The sequence below is a fragment of the Canis lupus genome, chromosome 9 (assembly GCF_003254725.2).
Source record: "Canis lupus dingo isolate Sandy chromosome 9, ASM325472v2, whole genome shotgun sequence".
Classification (NCBI taxonomy): domain Eukaryota; kingdom Metazoa; phylum Chordata; class Mammalia; order Carnivora; family Canidae; genus Canis; species Canis lupus.
The window spans coordinates 5,812,164-5,839,982 of record NC_064251.1 but is presented as its reverse complement, the minus strand read 5'-3'; the positions used below and the strand labels follow the sequence as shown (position 1 = coordinate 5,839,982).

General features: G+C 41.8%; 1 protein-coding gene and 1 long non-coding RNA gene across 2 annotated transcripts in view; one reads left to right on the top strand and one right to left on the bottom strand.

The window, feature by feature from the left end:
* GRB2 (growth factor receptor bound protein 2) overlaps positions 1 to 27,819 on the bottom strand; it is a 73,898-nt gene that overhangs the window by 24,873 nt on the left and 21,206 nt on the right. The window lies entirely within an intron of this gene.
* LOC118355658 (uncharacterized) overlaps positions 1 to 27,819 on the top strand; it is a 47,632-nt gene that overhangs the window by 18,561 nt on the left and 1,252 nt on the right. The window contains exon 3 of the long non-coding RNA XR_004818561.2: positions 22,500 to 22,576. This is a non-coding gene — a long non-coding RNA (uncharacterized LOC118355658). The remainder of the gene's footprint in view (positions 1 to 22,499; positions 22,577 to 27,819) is intronic.

Here is a 27,819-nt window from a genome sequence, read left to right as displayed (position 1 = left end):
AAAATCTAGAGCCTGTCGTCTGGTCATTACTAGACAGTCATAATAATTCATAGTTGTTATCCTCTTTGCATTGCACTTTAGTGTTTACATATCGATTACATGGAAAATGTGATGTTAGGAAGCTACACTGTGAATTTAAAAAAAAAAAAAAAAAAAAAGACACGGTCCTGCCCTCAGAAGCATTTATGAGCTAAGGGAGCTGTCTACATAAATCATGAGGGAATAAGTAAAACGTGGGACAAGCGAAATTGCTGATTGTTGAGCTGAATATGGAACCCACAGCTACTGGTTTCCAAATCAGCTGCATGGCTGATGTAGAAAATTCAGTTCCTGTCTGGGAACTATAAAAAGGGCAACTTCAAAGAGTCCAGGAATAGAGCAAGAACCTAAAGGTAGAGCAACTCAGTATGTTACAGGATATGGTAAGCAAACAAATCTTCTTTTATTTTTTTTTTTTTTAAAGGTTTTATTTATTTGAGAAAGAGCGTGAGCATGAGAGAGAACATGAGCCGGGGGCGGGGGGTATAGAGGGAGAAGCAGACTCCCAGACTCTCCACTGAGCAGGGAACCTGACTCAGGGCTCCATTCCAGGGCCCCCTTCCCCTTTATATTTTAACTAGGGTTCAATAAGAGAAGGAGCCATTGCTGTTTCATCACACTTTGCCTACGACCCTCTGCCAGGCTTCAAGATGTCCTGCTTGGGACAAAGTGTCATGTGTTTAAATGACAAATGGTAATTATAGATACTGGACAGCTGGATATGGCTTCATCAAGCAGAGTTACCTCTTACAGGGAATCACTCTGGCAATGCTACTCCACTGCAGGGGAACTACTGCCTAACCAAGTAAGAGGAGCTACTCTCTCTGTGGCCTCTTCCACTTGGCTGAAGTGACGCCAGGAGGCGGAACAGTCCTAAAGCCAGCAATTTCATGTAGGCATGCCTGGAACAACCAGATCAAGTGGCCTATTCCAAGTCTTCTGTTTCTATCACTCAGATATTTGACAGACTGCCCGTTGTCTCCCTTCCTTTTGGATGATCATATTGGCAAAGATGAAAACAAGTTAATACTCTGTGATGGTGGTGGGATGGTACTGGTGGGAACAGAAAAAGGTACATGGTTTTATGAAAAGGAATTTGGCCATATGTATTCAAGATCTCAATTTTCATACCTAATAACCCAGTAATACCATTCTTAGAGCTCTAGCCTAATAAAATAATCAAAGACTGTATACCAAGGTTCAGGGAGCAGACAGGAATGCAGTGAGTATCCATTTTGAGTCAGACACTGGCCAGGCATATAATAAAGAACTGATCCTTACTTGCAAGGAGCTGACAGTGGGGGAAGCAAGTGAATTATAACTTCAGATAGGATAAATTATATGATGAAAAGTTCAGGGCACTTTGTAGGAGAGCACATCTTAGGGAGATCTAATCTAACCCTGAGCAGAGATGAATGTCAAGGAAAGCTCACCTGGGTGGTAACGCCTCAACCGAAAACCCAAGTATGAAGACACGAATAAAAGTAATGAAAGAGAGTCTAAGTAGAGGGGAGAGCATGAGCAGAGGTTTCTGGTGACAAGGGGGTTTAGCAGAGCCTAGCATTCAGACCCTGAATCCCAGGGAAGATGTCCAAAGGGGAGGCGCTGGAAGTCAAGGAGAGAGAACTGGGAGGCCTTTGGAGAGTAGAATGAGGATTCTGGGAGAATATGCACTAAATGTGCTTTGAGATGATGACTGGCTTTTGTGGGGACAAAAGTGGAATCAGGAAGACCAGTTGGTTAAGAAGTAACTGCAGCAAGTCAGGTAGGAGGAGATGGAAATTTAGACTAGGGTAGGGGGATTTTGACAGTTTTGAAAAGCTCTAAAATAAACACTAAAAACCCATACACATTATTTTAAGAATTTAAACTTATTCCTCTACCCTGCAAAATCCCCGGTCTGCAGGAACAGAGAACACAGTCTAGTATAGGGTGAGACAAAAAACTTTGTGCCATTCCATGGGCTTCTCATGGTGACAAAATATAAAAGCTGGATAAAGCTGAAGTATTTTCCACCATAAATACATTTTTTAAAAAAGGAAATCTATAAAAGGGAAAAGGGATAATCCCTCAGCTCTTTGAGAACACAGGTGATATCTTAATTGCTATACCATTAAAAATTGCTAGACAAAACTGACATTACTTTTCCTGACAACCAATTCAAACAGATATCACATGCAGACAAACTTTACAATCCATGAAAATATTAAATTTTAACTAGTATACTCTGACACATGCTTATTCACTTACTAACCTTTTCCTATTTCCAAAAGTGACATGAGGAAAATGGACACAAGAGCCCAGGATAGGACAACTTTTCCTCAGCACCACTAGAACCACAGGGGACACAGCCGCCGCTAACAGGCAGGCTAGGCTGACTACCCCTCCTTGTACCAGTGGAGAGTAGGCCCCCTCTCTGTGATCACCCAGCTCTGGGGCCTCCTCAGGCAGCTGCACAGCCAGAAACAGCAGGTTCACGGGATGGGTGGGGGTGGGGCTGCTTGGGACCGTCGGGGATGACAGGCCCAGCCTTGCTCGCCTGTTCATTTTCTCTCTCTAAGCACCTACACACTGCTCCATGGGGAAAATCAGCACTTTCGTCCCACGGAAATGTCACAACCTGCAGAGAGCACAGAGGGACTCAGAGGACTAAATAACAGGATATATTAATGTCAACGATAGGTTTGTCAGACCCTCAATTCCAGACTACAAGAACAACTTCCTGGCTGCATGTGGCATTTAAAAATGGGAAACTTGGGTGCCAACCCCTCCCCCTAATTCTGGGGTAGCCACAGAATCAACTGTGTACAGAACTAAGCTGTGCTCTCTGGAAATTCAAGAGGGAAGCTGGCATATGGGATTCCCTCCCTTGCCTGCAGTGAGAAGTAGTTTCCCCAAAATGATCTGACATTATTGGGATCAACTAAGATATGCTTACTGTTTGCAGCTACAGGATGCTCTTGTTAGGCCTTTATAATCCCCCTCCATTCAATAAAAGGGTTTTTTTTTTTTTTTTAAAGATTTCATTTATTTATGTATTCATGAGAGGTACACAGAGAGAGAGAGAGGCAGAGACACAGGCAGAGGGAGAAACAGGCTCCATGCAGGAAGCTCGACGTGGGACTCAATCCCGGGTCTCCAGAATCAGGCCCTGGGCTGAAGGTGGCACTAAACCGCTGAGCCACCCGGGATGCCCTAACAAAAGGGTTTTAATGTCACAAATGGCTGAGCACAATAGACCTGTAATAACTAAGGTAACAAATCTGAAAGGACAATGTGTTTTCTACAGTTAAATTTTCATGGCCAAGGTCACAGTGTGTACCTCTGGGAGAAAAAGTTAAGCTAGTTTTAAAAAAATTTACAGTTCCTTTATTGGATGGCCTTCTGCTTTCCTAGAGTTCAAATGGCCTTAAAACATTTTTTTTTTCCTGGCTTCATCTCACTTTTAAGCTATTACAAGTTTTCAAGGACGATGTAAAATATCTGGATTACCTACTCCCCGCTTCAATAGGTTTATCATTTTGGGGGTTTCCTCTAAATACCTTTTTCAACTGGATGTCCTGATTCCTAGATTTCAAGCCTTCCTCATTCTTGGTTTTTACTGGAATGCACCCTTAAAGTACTCTCACAAGAAAGAGTGCTTGGAAAGCAAATGTTTTGAGTCCTGGCAGGTCTGAAAATGCCTTGATTCTATGCTTATACCTGAATGCTAGTCCGATGAGGTACAGAACTCCATAAAATTCTAGACTGAAGAATTTTCTGACATTGTTTTCTCAGAATGTGAATGACATTGTTTTCTGGTATTTGGAGTTGTTTATGCAAAATTGGCAGTCTGATTATCAGTTCTTTACAGAGACTTGTTTCTTTCTTTTTCTCTAGATGCTTTTAGAACTTTTTTTTTTTTTTTTTTTTTTTTGCCATTTTGAAACTTCACAATAATGCATCTGAGCTTGGATCTGTTTTTACTCATTAGGCTGCGTATTTGGTGGGTAGGCCCTTCCAACCTGGAATTTCACATTCATCAGCTATAAGACGTTCCTTTTTTAAAAATGTGATTATCTTTCCTTCAATTTACACAGTTCTCTTTCTGAAACTTTAAATGTCTGTCAGTTATCAGTCCTAATAAAAGCCCACAAGTGGGCTGGTTCTCACTATATTCACTCTCCCAGCCGACGCTCACACTCTTCCTATCTCCTTAAGTCTCAACAGCCCCTCCACCATCCTTCCCACCAGATGAGCTTACTTCCTACCTCACTGACAAAACAGAAGCAAGAGAAGACATCTTAAAAAGCTCCTCCACATCCACAGAACTACTTGTATCCGGGGATCCCTGGGTGGCCCAGCGGTTGGGCGCCTGCCTTTGGCCCAGGGCATGATCCTGGAGTCCCGGGATCCCACATCGGGCTCCCGGCACAGAGCCTGCTTCTCCCTCTGCCAGTGCTCTGCGCGGCCCCCTCCCATGAATAAATAAATAAAACCTTAAAAAAAAAAACAAAAAAACCTGCTTGTATCCATATCCTAACTCTCTATTACTCTTGCCCATGTAAAAATCTACTACTGCGCTACTTCTCTTCTTGCTCATTCCAGGACATTCATCCAGTAATATTCCTTCCTTTCTTCTACACCACCGATTTTTTTCGGTCTCTACTGGATATTTGCTATCAGTAACTAAAAATGCTGTTATTTCTTCCATCTTTGGGATTGGGGTAGAAACAGTTCTTTTGATTCTACTGCTTATCTTTCCTTCCCTTTACATCATAACTCCTTAGAATAGTTGTCTATATCTTTTTTTAAGATTTTATTTATTTATTCATGAGAAACATGGGCGTGGGGGTGGGGGAGGGGGAGGGAGGGGGAGAGAGAGAGAGGGAGGGAGAGAGAGGGAGAAGTAGGCTCTATGCTGAGAGCCCAATACAGGGACTCGATCCTGGGACTTCAGGATCACACCCTGGGCCGAAGGCAGGGGCCAAACCGCTAAGCCACCCAGGGATCCCTAGTTGTCTATATTCCTAATTGTTATCTCCTGTTCCCTCTCCTGCCCTCAATATTAGATTATGCAAGTTTTCAAATGTAAATAAATAACATTCTAATAAAAATGTTAAATGTAAGGACTTCTTTCATAACAATGTAGGTAAAATACAATTTGGAATCATTCATCTTAACAAGTCTTATACGCAAATTTTTATTTATTTATTTTTTAAATTTTATTTATTGGGCAGCCCCGGTGGCGCAGCGGTTTGGCGCCTGCCTTTGGCCCAGGGCGCGATCCTGGAGACCCGGGATCGAGTCCCACGTCGGGCTCCCAGTGCATGGAGCCTGCTTCTCCCTCTGCCTGTGTCTCTGCCTCTCTCTCTCTCTATATCATAAATAAATAAAAATTTAAAAAAATTTTAAAAAATCTTAAAAAAAATTTTTTTATTTATTTGAGAGTGAGCGAGCAAACATGAGTGGTGGGAAGGGGCAGAGGAAGAAGTAGGCTCCCTGCTGGGCAGGAAGCATGACTCCAGGCTCTATCCAGGACTCTAGGATTATGACCTGAGCTGAAGGCAAAAGCTTAATTGACTGAGCCACCCAGGTGGGATCCCTTTATGACCAAATTTTTAGTTTAAATATTGATTACTCATAAAAGCTATTTTTTTCCCGTTTTATACTTATTTGTGTGGGCAGTGAATCTAATAACTAACTCCAGTGACAGGCTGGAGAAGATTAGTTCCAGAAATCTCACCTGAAACTAACACAGCAAACAGTACTAATCATTTAGGCTCCGAGATTCCGAGATTGGTGTGCAGTGGCACAGCTCCTCTGCATCAGACACCCCCTGATTTGCCAGCCTTCGTGGCTGTTACTTCCTGCCTTGAGCTCCAAGTTCCAACAATACTAAAACTACTGGAAGTGGCTTCCCAACTGCCAAGATGTTTTAGGATTTTTAGACTTGGTATATGCTGCTTCCTTTCCTTAAAATGGCAAACTCAAGACTCAAGAATCACTTCCTCTTTGCTACCACTGACCTTTGGATTATCTCAGTTGTACCATCAATAGATTTTAATAATATGTCTTCTCTAGGAGATTGAGCTACTTGCAGGCAGGAACCTCTATTAATCTTGGTATCCTCAAGGGCATTCAGTAAGGGTTTGACAGTTTGATTTGTCTTACAAAGACAGTGTGCTATGGAAATATTCTAGTTCTTTCTTCCTTAAAAAAAATGATAAACTATCTCTCAAGTGTAAATGAGGAAATGTGATTATTACATAATGATTTTTTATGGCTAGTTTTCTTTTTACTCATAATAAGCAAATGCTTCAATAGCTTAAGTCTCAAAAATATGGTTTCAACAGATTGCAGCCATTTAGGGTAAGTCTCTCCCTCCCTCCCTCCCTTCCACCCACCTTCCACCCTCCCTCTTTCACTTCCCCACCCACCCACCCACATCTTAAAAGATAATTCTGGACAACAGGGACTGGTTTTATATGTATTTGGAATAATTCCTGGTAATTGTAAGCCCTTTACACATAAAAATCAAAGGACCAGATGGGCTTTTAGGAGATTTTCCAACCCATTTTCCTATTATAAAGCCTAGTAAATGAAGTCACAAATACGGACAAAGTAATTATCCTATTTTAGAAGGCTTCCTCAGAACTATCCTTAGGAATCCACACAAGTGTAATCGTTGCCAATGCAATGTAGGTCTCACTCAGCATCGGCTCACACACAACCACCACCATTACCATGTGTGTCTGCACCGTAAGGAATGATGTGACACTAAAAAAAGGTATACCAGAGTGAAAAGAACAGAGTTAGTGGCATCCATGCTGTCCCTCCCTCTAACCTTGCTCCAGTCTCTTGGTTTGTCTGGGTCTCACACGAATCCCTCATAGTGTTCTGGGCTGGAGCTCTAAAATACTAATTGTAGCCATTTATTAAAAAAAAAATTTTTTTTTACAGTGTATTGTGTGTCTGTTATATAACCTTTATGTGTATATTAAAAACCACCCTTTCCAGAGAGGGTATTTTTATTTTGAGCTCCAAAGAGGTTCATTAAACACCTCAATCACAAACACAGCTAACATAAAATGAAACCACAGTCTCTCTTGTTCTAAAAGACATCTTGCTAATCTGCCTCCTGGAAAAGGGGGGGGGAACCCAAAACTATAGAGTGGCAAAGATACAAATAAGTGTTTTTCTTTCAGACAGTGTGAGGACAGAAAAATAGGTCAAGATGGTCTATTACGCTATGGGAACGGATAGGGAAATCCTAAGAAAAATGGGCCCAAATACTTGGCTCTTTTAAAATGTCATTATAAATTATATTGTTTCCTTACCAATTGCTTAATTAATCAGAAAATATCATCACACTAACTTCATTGATCTACTACTTGCAAAATACCAGGCATCTTGAATAAAGGTATGTGAGGTTAACACTCCCAACAATGTGAGGAGCACTCTCAGTATCATGGTTGACAGGAGGGCATGGCAGGCACACCACACAATAAACTCCCCATCAAAACAAGACCAAAAAAATTCCCAATTTAGTAAGTTTTTTTTTTTTTTTAAGATTTTATTTATTCGGGATCCCTGGGTGGCACAGCGGTTTGGCGCCTGCCTTTGGCCCAGGGCGCGGTCCTGGAGACCCGGGATCGAATCCCACATCGGGCTCCCGGTGCATGGAGCCTGCTTCTCCCTCTGCCTATGTCTCTGCCTCTCTCTCTCTATCATAAATAAATAAAAATTAAAAAAAAAAAAAAGGTAGACTTAAAAAAAAAAAAGATTTTATTTATTCATGAGAGACACACAGAGAGAGGCAGAGACACAGCAGAGGGAGAAGCAGGCTGCCTGTGGGGAGCCTGATTCAGGACTCGATCCCAGGACCCTGGGATCACACCCTGAGCTGAAGGCAGAAACAAGGTGTCCCTCGTCCCTAGTAGTTTTTTTTTTTTTTATTAAAGATTTTTTTTTCTTTTAAGATTTTATTTATTCATGAGAGACAGAGAGAGAGAGAGAGAGAGAGAGAGAGAGAGAGGCAGAGACACAAGCAGGCTCCATGCAGGGAGCCCGGGTCTCCAGGATCAGGCCCTGGGCTACAGGCAGCACTAAACCGCTGAGCCACCGGGGCTGCCCTCCCTAGCAGTTTCTAACATCCCTGAAACAACATGACTTCAGAGCAAAATATATTATGCTCATTAAATGTCTGTTGCTAACTGGGCCAATTCCACTCCTACAGATCATTAATACTGTAAGTTATAATGTTGTAAATATTTTAGGATTCATGTCTTCCCACCCCTGGTATTTTTTTCAGCTTATTTTCTCATGTTTAAGCCAACCTCAAAGTTCCCTGATGTAGGGGAACTATATATTTTTTGAATCATTACATATACAGTGTTAGAATCACATAAATCCTAAAAAGTACCCATAAGCATTCTGGAAACACTTCAGATCATTGAGACTTTATCACCCTTGGACCAGTTTTAGAAATGAGAAAAATAAAGAAGGTGCACTGGGGGCACTTGGGTGGCTCAGGTGGTTAAACCTGATTTGATTTCAGCTCAGGTAGTGATTTCAAGGTCCTGGAATTGAGCCTCCATCAAGCTCAGCACAGAGTCTGCTTGAGGGCTCTCTCCTTCTCTCTTTGCCCCTCCCCCTGCATGCTCTAATAAATAAAATCTTTTAAAAAAAAAAAAGTACACTAATACCCTGAGACAGACACAGACTCAGAGCATGACAGGCACTCAAATGAGGTCAGGTAGCCCAGTGTTTCTTAGCCTTTATAAACAAACAAACACCTCCCCCACTGAAATTTTGATACCACAGATATACTGTATATTTATGCACTGTCTGCATAAAAAGAGTATGGGTTTTTTTTTCACCCTCCAACCACCAAATTTCACCCCCACAGGGGAGAAAGAATTCCTCTTGAGAACGCAAAATCCAGTTCATTTCCTCCATAAATTACTCGAAACATATATGTCAGCAAGTATTAATAATCTGGGTGCCAACACACATTTTTAAATGTGTTGATTTTTTTAAAAACCAATAAGCAATACATACAGGTACTGAATGCTTTTTAAAAAATATTTATTTATTTATTATTTATGATAGACATAGAGAGAGAGAGAGAGGCAGAGACACACACAGGAGGAGGGAGAAGCAGGCTCCATGCCAGGAGCCTGATGCGGAACTCAATCCTGGGACTCCAGGACCGCGCCCTGGGCCAAAGGCAGGCGCTAAACCACTGAGCCACCCAGGGATCCCCCCTGAATACTTTTTACTGTGTCTCTGTTCTTAGTATTTTAAATTGTTGGATGTAGAGTAAGAACTAAAAGTTCTATCTGTTGTAAAGTTTATCCTTTGGCCCCATTAGGTGCATGGGCTTTGTCTCCTGTAAAAATTCTAAAACGATACATACTCCCACCCCCAGTATCATGCTTTTGCATTCAAAAATCCAGCCAGCCTGCCTCTGCTCCTGTGTGGGTACCTAAGCACAATGGTGTGTGGGCCAATCTTTAAAAGGGCAGAACGGTCCCCCACCTCCAGCCAAGATCACCCAATTACTAATGTGACAGATACAGACAGCTAAATAAAGTACTACACTTGAACGCTAAAGGCTTTCTCATCTTAGGAGTACAGGAAGGAAGAATAATGAGTCTTAGAAGACAGAGAAACACATTTAGAACTGTTTGTTCCAGTTAGGAAATTGAAGGAAGAAACAAATGAAAATAAAGGTGCCCAGCTGAGGGTTTATTCTGGACACCACACTTCATAATCCATGTCTGTTCACAAAGTATGTGTGTCCTATCTTTTTGAGGGGGAAAGATTCTTTTCCATCACATAGATCTCCTGGTTTCTAACATCAAGAATCAAGACACACTCTCTTAAAGATTTTGAACACCTAAATTGTCTTCTTTGGTCAACCTATGTCCCAATACCCATCTGCTAATAAGTAACTGCCAGGTCTTCCACCTCTCCACCTCTAAAATCAGCCCCAGAGGGGTAGACTACTATTGTTTTCACTTAGAGTGGCTAGCACCTTCTGCTTCTAGGCTTTCTCTGTGGAACATCTTTTCCACTTGGGAAAACTATGTGGATTAGGTAGAAAACAGGGATACTCTGTTTGATCATTTATCTCAGGAATCCAAAAGGACAAAGAATGCAAAGAATGCTGTATTTGCAGAATGCTTTAGACGGAATCTCATTCTTAAGAAATCACAGCCTTGAGTTTTTGTTAAGCTCGTCCAAAGGGCAAATCCGCTAAAGAACACAAAGATACAACTGACTTGGGTGTGTGTGCCAGAAAGTCAACATCATGACCGCGTATCAAAAAAATCAACCTAGGATATTGCTGGTACAGTGTTACAATGGCCTCTTTAGATTTCAGGCAGCAGGTGTGCTTCCACAGCACCATGCCAACTCCTCTTCAGAGGTCTGACGTTCCTCCAGGTTTTATTCACAACCCTGAGATCATGACCTGAGCTGAAACCAAGAGTTGGACACTTAACCAAGGTGCCCTAACAATTTCTTTCTTAAAATGCAACTCTGAGTTACTTCCATGCTTAACATCCTCCAATTACTTCCTATTCTTAAAAAGAATCAAGTTCAATATGAACTCCTGAATTATACGATTTCTGGCTACTTCTCCAACGATCTTTGCCATTTCCCCACAAAGACTCTGCACTGACTGGGACTAAGGCAGAATTCCCTGCAGTTCCTCAACCTTCCGTGTGTTTTCATGTCTCTGCTGTAACGCCCTTACCTCCATATTCATTCACCCAGTTGAATCTCACTCTTCAAATGTAGCTGGATGGCCCATCATCTGGGCCATCTATCATCTTAACTCTCCTCTCTAGGTCTGTACCCTGTACACATCTCCGCTAGTGAAATGTAACTACACAGCCACAGAGCATATGTTCCTCCTATATCCTGCTGAGTCCAGTCTTTGGTTTCATCACACACCGAGATACGGGAGACATGAAACACCTGTTTGAGGAACGAGTTAATCCCTCCTTTAATGAGGAACTGAAATAACACAGCTTACCTTTATTAACCATTTATCATGTACCAGAAATAGATTCATGATCTACTGGGCCATTTCATCTTCATGACAACTCCGTAAGGTGGGTATTTATTATCCTTATCTATCTATCTATCTATCTATCTATCTATCTATCTATCTATCTATCTATCTATCTATCATCCTATTTTATAAATGAGGAATCTAATGTCATTCAAAGAGGCCAGATAACTTGCCCAAGGAGACATAGCTTATAAATGGAAAAGGGAGGATTAGAACTCAGGTCTGATCGATTCCAGGGTTCATGCTTTTAACCATTATGTACACTTCCCGCCATGTGTTGTTTTACACTTTCCTTGACAGACCTCCCAGACTATTATCCATGCCGTTTGTTTTTTTTTTGTTTATTTTTTATTTTTTATTTATTTATGAGTCATAGAGAGAGAGAGAGAGAGAGGCAGAGACACAGGCAGAGGGAGAAGCAGGCTCCATGCACCGGGAGCCTGACGTGGGATTCGATCCCGGGTCTCCAGGATCACGCCCTGGGCCAAAGGCAGGCGCTAAACCGCTGCGCCACCCAGGGATCCCTCCATGCCGTTTGTAACCACTTCACAGAATTAACCAATACTTCACAGAATTATCTAGCTAGGTTTCTACTGAGGCTTTACACTTTTTACAGCTGAGAGAATAGTTATTTCAGATAAAGAATGCCATGGACAATGACCTCAGAATAACAGGATTACTGTAAACTGCGTTACATACAAGTACCTGCTACTCAACCTAATCTTTCCAGTTAAACCAAACAAGAGGGACGCCTGGGTGGCTCAGCGGTTGAGCATCTGCCTTTGACTCGGCGTGATCCTGAAGTCCCGGGATCGAGTCCCGCATCAGGCTTCCTGCATGGAGCCTGCTTCTCCCTCTGCCTGTGTTTCTGTCTCTCATGAATAAATAAATAAAATCTTAAAAATAAACAAACCAAACAAGAACCAGCCAGAAAACATAGTTTTTTTTTGTTTTGTTTTGTTTTTTAAGATTTTATTTATTTGACAGAGAGAGAGGAGAGAGTACACATAGGGGGAAATGCAGGCAGAGGGAGAGAGAGAAGCAGGCTCCCCGCTAAGCATGGAGCCTGATGCAGGGCTAGATCCCAGCACCCTGGGATTATGACCTGAGCCAAAGGCAGAGGTCTGACTGAGCCTCCAGGTGCCATGGAAAGGTAGCTTTTTGAGGTCCACGTAGAAAAAAAACATCTACCAATTACTTATTTACTTAGGTCAGTCTTCAAAAGGAGTAACTCCTCTCAATTTTTGGAAGGCAGGACAGTCTGAAAATATAAAAATTCTTTTTATTTGGTGGTTTTGAGTCCAATAACCAAACTTCTGATGGCAGACCACAAAGACAAAAGTAAGATCAAACTAATCCTGTAAGTCTCTCCTCTGCTCCTGGACATCTTTATTTTTAGGACATTCTCTGGCAGTTCTAGTATCAAATGATTGCTATACTGAGAATATGTAAGCTGGCAGGTGTCTGATACCAGGCCTACAGCAGCTCCATCTGCTACTCACCCAGATGCTTACATTTAAACTGGGAAAAAATCCATGAAGGGAGTAGAAGCTAAGGGCTCATCTTATGCGAGATTCCTACTTTTAGCTGTCTCAGAATGAAACAAAACCAAAAACCTTCTACATTAGAACCATTTATAAGGTTCCAGATAGAACCTTGTATCAAAGAAATTCTCAATTTTCCTTTAATGAATTTTATTTTGTTGTAAATGGTACAGGAAATTAAGCTGACCTTTTACTCAGAATAAATCAATTTTGCATTTTTAATATAAGTAAAACTAGAAGGGGACACCAGGGACAGGCTATTAGGGCCAGAAGTTGCCTTTACAACTGTGGTAGTAAAGACTGGTCTGACTTGAAAAGGAACATCTGGTATGATCTCTATCAAGGTGAAAAGTTCAAGTCGAAGTACAATGGGACTGTGGGGCACAAAGAAAATAATGAGTAAAATTTTAAAAAGCACCATCAGTACAATGAATGTCTTTACAAGTTGAGTAAGTGAAAGTAACTGGAAACAATTAATAACCAATGGGTCCCCAAAGGTTGCTCAGGAACACCAAAAAGATAACTAGAACTATCAGAGGAACAGATCTCACTTAACCTGTGGAAACCAAAACCAATCATCCCCCAAGCCTCTCTACTATCCACTTGCAACTCTTGTCTATGGTCATACACTTTCATAGTGACTTCTTTTTCCTTTCTTTCATATTCACATCTACTCGGGTATCAAGTCTTACCTTTCCTTTAAAACACCTCTAAATATAATAAGGATGTTCACCTAAGCATTATTGAGCATAGTGGGGTGGGGAGGAGAAACATTCTAAAATGTCCTGCAGTAGCAGAAAGGTTAAAAATTATGGTTCCTTCATATAACAAGATACTCTGCAGCTGTTACAAATGTTACTTCTAAGAGTTTATAATAGCTTGGGTGGAGTAGACACCTGGTGGTCTCCTCAACCTCTAGTCCAGCAGCTATGTGGCACTCATCAACTCTCCCCTGACCCCCAGGGAGAGCTGGCTGTAGGAAGGGTTTAGTTTTTGGTTACTTGAACCAACCAACCCAAATTGCAGGACTTTTGCTGAAGGTGGGAAAGGCATACTTCTCTCCTCTGCTACTGTCAGTAAGGCGTCTTCTAATCAAGGATATCTGGTGACTGGTCACAAGGGAAACCAGCTGCAGAACAAAGCTAACACATGCAATAGGGCACAGCTACCAAAAAGTCATGGCAACACTGAGCTGGAGCCCTGAACAAACCATATCTCATCTCTACATTACCTTTGATCTTTCTGGTAACGTAAGCCTATGTTTAGACCAGTTGTAGCAGCATTTTCTGTTATTTGCAAACAAAAGCCACTTAATGCAATGGAAAAATATTAATTTTTTAAAAATTTCAATTTCACATATGGTGATCTCCACTTAAAAAGTATCTAGAAAAAAAAGTATCTAGAAAAAAATTAAAAAATAAAAATATCTAGGAAAATTATTATTAGGCAAAATAAAATATAAACAGTGATCATTTTGGGGTAAAAGATGGGGCTAGCCTGGGGCAATGATCAGGAACCATCACATATTTTTTAATTACAAAAAAAGAGACTGCCATACTGATCACTTTGAAACTCATATTCCATGTACATGCTAACCCTCTGTGAATACTACCACTTTTCTGTACCTATCCAAATCTTAGCCACTTAGATCAGTGCTTCTCTTCCTTCCTACCTTGAATCCCCAACAACTACTTTTTCTGAATGTTTGATGCCTTCAACAGTTAACAGCAGGAATTTATAATATCCACCTCATTTACTGAACATCTGCTATAACACCAGCTACATCCTGGGCACTTTACGTTATTACATTTAAACATAACTTTCTGGGCAGCCCAGGTGGCTCAGCGGTTTAGCTCCTGCCTTCAGCCCAGGGCATGATCCTAGAGACCCAGAATCGAGTCCCATGTCAAGCTCCCTGCATGGAGCCTGCTTCTCCCTCTGCCTGTGTCTCTGCCTCTCTCTCTCTCTCTCTCTCATGAATAAATAAAATCTTAAAAAAAAACATAACTTTCTGTATTAATTTTTAAAAATTATTTTATTGGGCAGTCCCGGTGGCTCAGCGGTTTAGTGCCACCTTCAGCCCGGGGTGTGATCCTGGAGACCCGGGATAGAGTCCCACATCGGGCTCCCTGCATGGAGCCTGCTTCTCCCCCTGCCTGTGTCTCTGCTTCTGTGTGTGTGTCTCATGAATAAATAAATAAAATCTTTTAAAAAATGATTTTATTTATTTATTGGCACAAGCAGGAGGGGTGGGGAGAAGGAGAGAGAGAATTGCCAGCTGACTCCCTGCTGAGCACAGAGGCTGACACAGGGCTCAATCCCAGGACCCTGAGATCATGATCTGAGCTGAAGTCAGACCCTTAACCGACTAAGCCACCCAGGCGCCTGAGTCACTTCTTTTCAACTAAATACAAAATTCCTAGAGGACAGGAATTGTTTTACGTTTATACTGAATTGCCTCAACACCTAGCATATTCTAAAATAAAGCAGAGGCTCTTAATATGGATTCTTTATACACATTTGCAAGGTAAGAAATATATTTTTATAAAGATTTACTTGAGAGAATGCATGCATGTGTGTACAGGGGGGAGGAGGCAGAGGGAGAGAGAGTCTTTTTTTTTTTTTTTTAAAGATTTGATTTATTTATTCCATGATAGTCACACAGAGAGAGAGAGGCAGAGACACAGGCAGATGGAGAAGCAGGCTCCATGCACCAGGAGCCCGATGTGGGACTCGATCCCGGGTCTCCAGGATCGCGCCCTGGGCCAAAGGCAGGCGCCAAACCGCTGCGCCACCCAGGGATCCCGGGAGAGAGAGTCTTAAGCAGACTTCACAGTGAGCACAGAGTCCTGAGCCAAAACCATGAGTGAGATGCTTAACTGTACCACCCAGGCACCCCAGGAAATAGGTGTTTGTTTGTTTAGATTTTATTTATTTGAGAGAGGGAAGGAGGGAGAGCACAAGCAGGGGTGGTGGCAGAGGGAGAAGCAGATTCCCCACTGAGCAGAGAGCCCAATGTGAGGCTCAATCCCAGGACCCTGGGATCATGACCTGGGCCAAAGGCAGACACTTAACTGACTTAACTGACCAAGGCGGCCCCCCAGGTAACATTTTGTATGTATGTATGTATTTTTAAAGATTTTATTTATTCATGAGAGAGACAGAGAGAGAGGCAGAGACAAAGGCAGAGGGAAACACAGGCTCTCTGTGGGAAGTCCAATGCAGGACTTGATCCCAGGATCACGACCTGAGCCAAAGGCAAATCTCAACACTGAGCCACCCAGGTTCCTGGAAACAGTTTTGTGTGTGTGTGTGTGTGTGTGTTTTCCTGAAAGTTTTCAATAGTTTCAAAGGTGTGACCTCCAAAGCAGTTAAGAAGTACAGCAATAGGGATCCCTGGGTGGCGCAGCAGTTTAGTGCCTGCCTTTGGCCCAGGGCGCGATCCTGGAGACCCAGGATCGAATCCCACGTCGGGCTCCCGGTGCATGGAGCCTGCTTCTCCCTCTGCCTGTGTCTCTGCCTCTCTCTCTCACTGTGTGCCTATCATAAATAAAAAATAAATAAATAAAAAATAAAAATATTTAAAAAGAAGTACAGCAATAGAGATTCCACAAACAGGGATCCCTGGGTGGCGCAGTGGTTTGGCGCCTGCCTTTGGCCCAGGGCACGATCCTGGAGACCCGGGATCGAATCCCACATCAGGCTTCCAGTGCATGGAGCCTGCTTCTCCCTCTGCCTAAGTCTTTGCCTCTCTCTCTATGTGACTATCATAAATAAATAAAAATTAAAAAAAAAAAGATTAAAAAAAAAAAAAGATTCCACAGTTCTTCAATCAGCAACTATCAAGGACACAAAGAAGCCAAAGACTCCCATGGAAAATGGCCTGTAATATACACCCATCAGCACAAGTAGAGGGATTGATCTCTAGTCCCTTTGTGAGTATACTATAAGGCTTTAAGGACCTGACCAAAAAAAAAAAAAAATTGTTTTTAAAGATTTTATTTATTTACTCATGAGAGACACACAGAGAGAGGGAGACAGAGACACAGACAAAGGGAGTAACAGGCTCCATGCGGGGAACCCGACAACCCGACGTGGGACTCGATCCCGGGTCTCCAGGATCATGCCCTAGACTGGAGGTGGCGCTAAATCACTGAGCCACCCCGGCTGCCCTTTGACAAAGATTTCTAATGACAGGGAGGCAAGTACAACTTTCCCTTGATAGGTGACAGCACTGTTAAGGGTCCCTTTTCTACTGGAAGTACCTGTGTTTTCAACCTTCTGTCCATATGAATTAGCTTTAACTGAAATCATTCTAGCTGAGCCAGGAAGCTTTTCCTGGGCCTACCATAACAAGTACAGTAGCATAATGAGGCTAATGAGGGTATAAAACTAACACAAAACTTCAGTACTTGAGGATCTTATCACTGAGATGTGGGAATTCTTACTAGAACTGTTCTTTTTTTTTTTTTTTTTTAAAGGTTTTATCCATTTCTTCATGAGACACACACACACAGAGAGAGAGAGAGTCAGAGACTCAGGCAGACAGAGAAGCAGGCTTCATGCAGGAGCCCGATGTGGGACTTGATCCCGGGACCCCAGGATCACGCCCTGAGCTGAAGGCACACTCAATTGCTGAGCCACCCAGGTGCCCCTAGAACTGTTCATTTATAGGACTATACTATTCTATTAGCTATAAATAAAAAGAAAAATCATATTCCAGGGGCATCTGGGTGGCTTAGTCAGTTGATCATCTAACTCGGTTTGGCTCAGCTCATGATCTCATGGGTCTTGGCATCAAGCCCTTCATCAGGCTCTGTGCTCAGCTTGGGATTCTCTCTCATTTCCCTCTGCCCCTCCTCTGTTCACATGTGCATATGCACTGTTTCTCTCCAATAAATAAATAAATATTTTTATTTTTTTAAGATTGTATTTATTTATTCATGAGAAACAGAGAGAGAGAGAGGGAGAGACAGGCAGAGACACAGGCAGAGGAAGAAGCAGGCTCCATGTAGGGAGCCCGATGTGGGACCCGATCCCAGGTCTCCGGGATCATGACCTGGGCTGAAGGCGGCGCTAAACCGCTGAGCCACTAGGCTGCCCTAAATATTTTTTATTTTATTTTATTTTTTTTAAAGATTTATTTATTCATGATAGATATATAGAGAGAGGCAGAGACATAGGAGGAGAGAGAAGCAGGCTCCATGCCGGGAGCCTCACTCAGGACTCGATCCTGGGGCTCCAGGATCACGCCTTGGGCCAAAGGCAGGCGCTAAACTGCCGAGCCACCCAGGGATCCCCCCCTAGATATTTTTTAAAAACTACATTCAGGGCACCTGGTTGGCTCAGTCAGTTAAGCATCTGCCTTTGGCTCTGGTCATGATCCTGGGATTGAGGCCAAGGTTGGGCTCCCTGCTCAGCAGAAGAGTTTGCTTCTCCCTTCTTTTCTGCCCCTCCCCTCAATCGTGCTCACTCTCTCTCAAATGAATAAAATCTTTTTTAAAAAGTACCTTCCACTATAATCAATTTAAAAAACCTACTCCAGTGGATTCTAGCATTTGCCACAAAGAGTCACAATCCCATTCATCACTCTATTTTAAGACAGATAGTTAAATAGGAATTGCCTAGAGCAGTAAATCCCAGGGATGACTGATGCTCCTCCAGATTAAGGCTGCTTCTTGCCATGGAAGACATAAGGAGAAGTTACGTTGGGAGCAATGAGGTGGCTTCTGTTGCTGTTTACTTTATTCATTCCTGGGGAGATTTTAAATAATCCACAATATGTTCAGTCAAACCTTTTCCTACAGTTCAGCATTCAAGCTCCTATTTTCCTCAATTAGAGAATTCCCACCTTTCCCACCTGGGTCAGCAGTAGCAGGGCATCCCAGCCTCAAAGCCTCCCAGTCTGCCTGCCTGCATCTCTTGCCTAACCCTGGGGCTTTTCCCCTTGTAACGCCCACGGAGTGGGACTCTTGCTGATCCCTGACAACTTACTCCATCAGTACCCTGCAACCAAACTACTTCCTAGGTGATAAGAATTATATAGTTGTTGTTCTAAATACTTGTATCATTCAATTCATCTAATCCTCACAAAAACTGGAATAGTATTAATACCACCCCCATTTTTCCAAAGAGGAAATCTGGCACACTGTAGTTTAAAAAATTTGCCCCGTGTCACACTCACAGCAAACAGCACAGCTGAAGTCTGAACCTAGACTGCCTGGGCTCCAGCCCTGCCTCTTCAACCCTATGCCTTGCCTCCAACCTTTCCCTATTTCTATCTGTACTAGTCCAAAGTCATCTTTCCAAAACACAGCTTTGGTGAACTCACTGTTCAAGAATTACTGGAAATGCCATTGTTACATCTACATAAACGCTTGTCTTCTGATTAGCCCACAGTTCAAAATCAGAACCTGATCAAACTATGATCAAATGTCTACCTTCCCACACCTTAGCTATGCAATTTCACACACAAGTTACTCAACCTCTCTGAATCTCTGTTAAGGCATTCTTGAAGATGTTCTCTCTTGAGCTGCTGAGAGGATTAAGGAGCAGAAAAGTACCCGGTACAAAGCCTGCCTGACTCCCAAGACCATAGGCTCAGTAAGAGCTAATTTTCTTGTCCAATGAAAGCTTTACATTTTTTTTTTTTTTTTATAAAGTTTTACCTCATTAAGGCATCTCGGGTATTCACCTCCATCTCCGTAGTCTGTCTCCTCCCACACAGAAGGGTCTGGTTATTCAGATGGTAGCTACCATTTCATACAGTACTTCTTAGTATCTTGAGTTCAAAATTTAGTTATAGTCCACAATCACTATATCTGAGTCTACCTTACTATAAATCCTCTAAATCAGTGTTTAATCAGAAGATTAAACATTTCTGCCTTAAAAAATGCATTTCAGGGCAGCCCAGGTGGCTCAACAGTTTTGCGCCGCCTTCAGCCCAGGGTATGATCCTGGGGACCCGGGATAGAGTCCCACATTAGGCTCCCTGCATGGAGCCTGCTTCTTCCTCTGCCTGTGTCTCTGCCCCTCTCTCTCTCTCTCTCTCTCTCTCTGTGTGTGTGGCTATCATAAATAAATAAAAAAATAAAAAATAAAAAAATAAAAACAAATTAATGAATGCTTAAAACTGAAGCTTAGACCAACTCATGGATTCAATGGCTAAAGCCAAGCCCCACAACAGATGGAAATTCATTATTGTGTGAGTATCACATGGCTAGGATGTTAACAGGTCAGTCACTGTTCCAGCTCCAAGTTTATCACCAGTACATGTACAACAGCTGGCTTCTATGGGTAAATTTAAGAGGAAGTACTCTAGCCTTGTTGGCTGAAACCCACTACTCGGCCCCTAGAAAAACTGAAATGTCAGGCTATGACAAATCTTCCAAAGCTTGTCAGATCTGCCTGCATTGCTCTCCCGTGAAGACTTTCAGGACTCTGACTAAGAGAGTATTTGTACCACTTGTTCTTTCTGACTTCAGTATCTTGCTCGGTTTGGACCTGTTCCAGGTTGGCTACAGCTATGTCTGGCATCACAAAGCATGCCTCCACTCCTAGCTGTGTTACTATTAAGAGGCCAGAAAGCATACCTGGAAGTACAGGGACGCAAGTAAGAGTTCAAACAATTGTTTGTAAGCAGTGTGCTGGCAAAGCTGGAAAAACAAGAAATTCTTCCCTCTTCCCTTCAACCCACCTCCCTTTTTAGCAGTAAAGTCAAGAGAACATCTGATAAGACTCCTCTTCCCGCAATCCAGTGCTCTGCAAAGCTGTTCTCTGGCACTTTCTCCAAGCCTATGAGTTGTGTAAACTATGTAAATTACAACAAATCATCAGAATTACTTCAAACTGTTTCTTGGAAAAATTTTTTCCTGTTTTTCTTATACACTTAAAAAAAAACCTCAGGAGAGAAAGCCTAGTTTAGAATCTCCTATAGTGGTATTTTAAAAAATATGTATGGACTATCTGCTGGAATAAATGTTCAAGAACAAAAGCTGGTGGAAACTGGAATTTTTTTTTTTTTTTTGGAATGTTTTTTGAACAGTAGCTTAAAAATAAAACCAATTGAGTGGGCAGCCTGGAGTAGCTCAACGGTTTAGTGCTGCCTTCGGCCCAGGGCATGATCCTGGAGACCCGGATCCAGTCCCACATCAGGCTCCCCATGCATGGAGCCTGCTTCTCCCTCTGCCTGTGTCTCTGTTCCCCGCCCCCCTCTGTGTCTCTTATGAATAAACAAAATCCTTAAAAAAAAAAAAAAGATTGAGTATCCTTTAGATTACATGCACAGAAAAGTATAATTATACTTTACACTCAATGGGAAAATAGCTAAGAAACCTAACTAAGGTGGTGGCAAAAAATAAGGGAAAATACAACAAAGGTGTGCCTGGGTGGTTCAGTTGGTTAAGTCTGCCTTCAGCTCAGGTCAGGATTCCAGAGTCCTGGGATCAAGCCCCATGTCAGTGCCTGCTCATTGGTGAGTCTGCTTCTCCCTCTCCCTGTTCTTGCTCACTCTCTCTTCCCTTCTCAAATAAATAAAACCTTAAAAAACACACACACACACACACACACACACGAAATTCAAGAACTCCTATTTCTGGTCTATGTCACCTAAATTAATGCAAAAACAGCTGTGGCAACACAAGAACCATGCCTAACCTCTGACAGTGCAATGATGGTAACAAAGACAGTGTCAACTACAGACTCGATTTATACCAAGTAGAACAAACTTGGTGTGGGTTTCAACGCTTCCTCCATTCCACCCACTAAACTACCATGTTGCTAGGCACCCTGCAAGACACTGAGACACAGGATCCTATTGAGATATGGGGAATCAGAAATACGCCGTGGCCAGATGTAGACAGTGGAGCAAAGGGGCAGTGGAGAGGCATCTAGGGGAGAAAAATGGCTCAGGAAAAAATTCTGGAGCTCAGGGCTTGCTCTAGGTAATGAGTGTGGAATGGGAGATACCCAAGATTACACCAGATGAAAAGAACAACCAGAAGAGGTAGTGTTCAGGGAAACTATGCTACTAACTGAAAATTGACCAAATTTTGTTTAAAGATAGTCATGGGGGCGTCTGGGTAGCTCAGTTCAAGATCTCAAGGTACTGAGATGGAACCCCTCATTGAGCCCCATGCTGAGGGGAGAGTCTACTTCTCCCTCTGCCCCTCCCCCTGCTCATTCTAAGTAATAAACAAAACAAAAATAAATAAATAAAAATAGCCATGAAGATTAACTAACTCATTATTTGACATTACTGGCAAAAACGTTCATCAACAAAACACTGTAGAGTTTTTCAGGTGAGGACATTAAATTGTGCAAAATTTTAGTGCAAGTTAACAAAGAATCAAAATGACTCTACAATAAAAGACTTTCTCTGAGATTGTTTATGTAAAACATTTTGAAAAGAAAACACAGTAATTATGGTTTTGCTAAATTCAAAGAAATGCTGCCTCTGCTCTCTGGATATGCCTCAGATGCTGCTGTCTGCACATTCAGCTCAAGACCACATTACACATCCAGTGACACAAGGAACCCAAATTAGAAGAGGCTGCACTAGCCTCAGGAACCTCATGGCTCACAGCACCAAAGCTACTATACCAGTACTCTTCAATTTTCACTAGAAAAGACACAATACCAGGTGGGCAAGGGGTTCCTCATATCTGCCTCTGCACAGGCTGGAAGTGAGGAGGGTGCAGCACTATGAGGAAGGGGGTTGGGGACTCAGATTCACAAGGAAAGAGAGGAGTACAGACTGGGACAAACTCCTGAGAAAGACAAAGCTCACCCCAGTTCTACCCCCAGACTACAGCACCATTCTGAGGTCACTCTCCCATCTCCGTTCTTCCCAGGGCCTCACCTCCAAGGAACAGAATAACCACAGATGCTCTGCAAGGAGAAGAAAAGATAGGATTCCTGGCATTTTAAGGTAAAATCCAAAATACTTTGACACTAACAGTGGTATTTGGGTAGTGACAATCTACAGGGCAACTGTCTAAAAACACTTTCTGCTGGGGATCCCTGGGTGGCTCAGCGGTTTAGTGCCTGCCTTCGACCCAGGGCGTGATCCTGGGGTCCTGGGATCGAGTCCCACATTGAGTTCCACAACGGGCTCCCTGCATGAACCCTAGTTCTCTCTCTCTGTCTCTCATGAATAAATAAATATCTTAAAAAAAAAAAAAAAAACACTTTCTGCAATGGTGTAATGTCCTATATCTGCACTATCCAATACAGGAGCCACTAGCCACATGTAGCTGTTAAGATCTCGAAATATGGAAAGTGCAAGTGAAGAAATGAATGCTTTAAAAAAGGTTTTATTTTATGTTTTTTTTTTTTATAAATTTTTATTTATTTATGATAGTCACACAGAGAGAGAGAGAGAGAGAGAGGCAGAGACACAGGCAGAGGGAGAAGCAGGCTCCATGCACCGGGAGCCCGACGTGGGATTCGATCTCGGGTCTCCAGGATCGCGCCCTGGGCCAAAGGCAGGCGCCAAACCGCTGCGCCACCCAGGGATCCCAAGGTTTTATTTTATTTAATTAATTAATTAATTTATTTATTTATTTTTTATTTGAGAGAGAGAGAGAATGAGCAAGGGGAAGAGGCAGAGGGAGAAGCAGAATCCCCATTGAGCTTGGAGCCTGATGTGGGGCTTGATCCCAGGACCCTCAGATCATGACATGAGCCAAAATCAAGAGTCATCAGCTCAATCGACTGTGCCACCCAAGCACTCCTATTTATTTTTTAAGTAGGCTCCACACTGGGCTTGGACTCATGATCCTGAGCTGAGATGAAGAGTAAGACACTTAACCCACTGAGCCATCCAGGCACCTCTAATTTTAAAATGTCCTAAAATAGGGCAGCCCTGGTGGCCCAGCGGTTTAGTGCCGCCTTCAGCCCAGGGTGGGATCCTGGAGACCCGGGATCGAATCCCACATCAGGCTCCCTGCATGGAGCCTGCTTCTCCCTCTGCCTGTGTCTCTGCCTCTCTGTGTGTGTGTCTCTCATGAATAAATAAAATATTTAAAAAAAAATGTCCTAAAATAATTTTTTGAAAATTGATGTTAAAAAAAACAAAACAAAACTATATTCAGTAAACATGCTGTAAGAACTTTACTTTTAAAGGACAGGATCCTATTGAGGGGACCCTGACTGAGGGGACAAGTGGTAGTGCTATCTTGATCCACCCTCCCTGTAAACAGAGAACTGAATTTTGGGGTTTCCAAACTTATTTTTGATAAACAATATTAATTGGGGGGTGCCTGGCTGGCTCAGTTGGTAGAGCATGTGACTCTTCAAGTTGTGACTTCAAGCCCCAGGCTGGGAATAGAGCTTAAAGTTTCTTAAAATTTAAAAATAAAAATAAGTTTAAAAAACAAAAAAACAATATTAATTGGGTAAATGTTTTGAGGTCTATGAAGGGGGATCTTGAGGTTCTTTATTTACTGGAGCAATTTTCTTTACAAAGGGTTCATGAAATGGTATTCCATTTTCCCCTTCTTTGACCACCAACTTTTTTTTTTTTTTTTTAAGATTTTATTTATTCATGAGAGACACAGAGAGAGAGGCAGCAGGCAGAGGGAGAAGCAGGATTCCTGCAGGGACCCTGGGATCATGCCCTGAGCCAAAGACAGATGTTCAACCGCTGAGCCATCCAGGCGTCCTGTTCACTGACTTTTTAAAGATTTTTTAAATTATTATTTATTTATGAGAAAGAGAGAGAGAGAGGCAGAGACACAGGCAGAGGGAGATGCAGGCTCCATGCAGGGAGCCTGACGCGGGACTAGATCCCGGGTCTCCAGGATCATGCCCCGGTTGGAAGGCAGCACTAAACTGCTGAGCCACCAGGGCTGCCCTGTTCACTGACTTTTTAAACTTTAGAAACTAATATGTAGGGATCAGGTTTCAGGTACACCAACTCTGGATTACATACACACTTGTTAAATATAATTTATATTCTAGTGATGAAGGAAATAAAAGGCTAATCCTTTCCAATTCTTAAGTTACTAAAACACTGGTGTTAAGCTCATGCTATTTTCAATGTGAGAAGTTCTAGTTAAAAGTAGCCCCATTTAAGCACCTGGCTGGTTCAGTCAGAGGAGCATGCAACTCTTGATCTTGGGGTTTTGAGTTGGAGCCCCACACTGGGTACAGAGATTACACAAGAATAAAATCTTAGGGACCCCTGGTTGAGCATCTATCTTAAGCTTAGGGGGCATGATCCTGGGGTCCGGGATTGAGTTCCATATCAGGCTCTTTGCGGGTAGCCTGCTTCTCCCTCTGCCTATGTCTCTGCCTCTGAGACATGAATAAAATCTTTAAAAATAAGATAAAATAAAATCTTAAAAAATAATCCTACTTAAAGTAATGTTATTCAGTATCTTCTACATACAAACATGTAGTAGAAACCTGTTTCCATAAACATTTCCTTCATGGATGTGGTGGTGAGAGAGACAAAATAAAGTCTTTAACAAAATGTGAAAAAGAGTCATAACTACTTTGAAGCTCTTGCATGTGCCATGCTGTTATCAACAAGGCGCACATTTATTCTTATAACTGCCAAATACAATGAAAGGCCATTAACTTCATAGGTTAAGTGTTTTAGGAGAGCTCCAACAACTCCTCAGAACTGACAGTAACCGCTGCTAATGTTAGAAACAGTCCTCAATCAGTAAGGCATATCTGGATAGACAAAGTGGTCCTGGGCGTTTCTAAATTAGCTCAAAAATTTTTTCAATACTCATGTCTTACTGAGTCTGTTTCAGAACATCCAGTGCATACCTCTGGCACAGTTCTTAAAATAGTGTATTATTAAATATTAGGTATATCCTGAACCCTATGCACTAAGCATAGCATGCTGTGATTTACCAAGATACTAGATAAGCAGTAGTATGAATTCACCAAAATCCTAAAACTATCTTGACACACTCAAGGGAAAAATAAGTAACTAGACCTAAAAGACATCTTTAGCTAGTAATTCCTATGCCTGACACGGGGCTTGGGGCTTGAACTCACAACCCTGAGAACTAGTCACATGCTCTACTGCCAGCCAGCCAGGTGCCCCACCTACGAGATATATATAGCATATAGAACTCCACCTAACAGTGTGCCTGGGTGGCTCAATGGGTTGGATGTCTGCCTTTGGCTCAGGTCACGATCCCAGGGTCCTGGGATTGAGCCCCGTGTGGGGCTCCCTGCTCAGTGGGGAGTCTTCTTCTCCCTCTCCTGCTCCTCTGCTTGTACTCTCTCCCTCTTTCTCTCAAATAAGTTAAATAAAATTTTAAAAAGAACTCCATTCAAAAACAGCAAAATAAACATTCATCTCAACTGCACAGTGAAACATTCTTCAGGATCATTTGTGAAGCAATAAAACAAGCATCAATAAACTTAAAAGGACTGAAATAATTCAAAGTATATTATACATGCACAATGAAATTAAAATAGAATTTAACACCCGAAGTAGTTCTGGAAAATTCACAAATACGTGGAAATTAAATAACATACTCTTAAATAATCAATGGGTCAAAGAAAAAAAATAACAAGAGAAATTAGAAAATACTTTGAGATGAAAACAAAAACTGCACACCCAAATTTATGGGATGCAGCTAAAGCAGAATTTAAAGGGAAATTTATAGCTATAAATACCTATATTGAAAGATGGGCTACAGTTCATTCCAAATTGAGGTTGCAATTATTCTGTATATAAAACCCAAGTCCAAAAGCAGGTAATTTTTCATCAGGTTACTTGAGAATATGTAAAGAAGCAGCATGCTCTTTTTGCCAGGCTTTTACTTTCATACTTGGAAAGGGGAAGAATGAGAGAAAGAACATGCAGAAATGTCACACTTTAATATACAATACCAAAAAAAAACCCAGCTAAATTTGAATATTCTACAGCCTTTAAAGGCAACAGCTGTTCAGGTGGGTATAGTTATAAGTGCTCAAGGCAGATAAAGGGTTTCTGAACACATAAGAATATGACTTCCCAAGTTAATGAAAACAAAATATATGTTCTGTCTACTACACCACTAATCTAAATTTGGAAGACCAATAATGTAATCAATCTCAGGAAAAGACCTGTAGGGCTACTAGTTTCCACTTCTAGCACTAAGTGGCCATTAGTCACAAATTCACCTGGGTATCTCATATGGATAATATTAGCACAGTTTTAGAAAGATGACACCAGGGATCCCTGGGTGGCGCAGCGGTTTAGCGCCTGCCTTTGGCCCAGGGCGCGATCCTGGAGACCCGGGATCGAGTTCCACATCGGGCTCCCAGTGCATGGAGCCTGCTTCTCCCTCTGCCTATGCCTCTGCCTCTCTCTCTCTCTCTCTCTGTGTAACTATATAAATAAATATAAAATATTAAAAAAAAAATAGAAAGATGACACCAATTTCAGGTTTAAGATCTACTCTGACTCAGCTTTAACATGCGACTTTGAGAAAGTTTTAATCATTATGATCTCTAATAGCCTGGCATAGAAATCCTCTGAGCTACTGCTGTTTTCTAAAGAGGTACAGTACACTTAACCAGAAACCCCATCCTCCCTTTGTAAGCTGAAGTACCTGCTTACTTTCATTATTAAAATTTTGAATATGGTTTCACTGTATTTCTTACTGTATCTGGAAAGCATTAAAAATGTAACTATGGCTATACTTGTTAATTTCTTTTTCCTAAAAAAAAAAAAAAAAAAAATTTTTTCCTGAAAGGTTACAAAAAAAACTGAACAACGATTTTCTCTGAGAAGAGTTTCCTTTTTTACATTTTCTAACATTAAGAGAGACATTTATTTAATTTCAAAAAAGTTATCTGGGTGACAGGAGGGAGTATGGCCTTTCTTTTATGTTTTCCTATTAAATAATTCTAACATACATCTAAAAAGAATAAAATGAAAACACCTGATTTTTTTTAATGCACAATAGATAACTAGAAGCCACTGATTACTTCAAACTTCAAATCTTTTTGTCTCTTGATTTTACTTTTCTAAGTTAAACATTTTTGTAAAGTTGGTAATTAAAAGTCAGCTTGACCAGAGCTAAATATGGACAAAAGAAAGGAGAAATGAATAATTAAACCTCTGAAAAACTGCAATTTGGCTGCATTAGTAATTTTAATCCAGTTTGAAGACTGACCTAAGTCAACATGAAATATGTAAGAAAGCACATAACATTA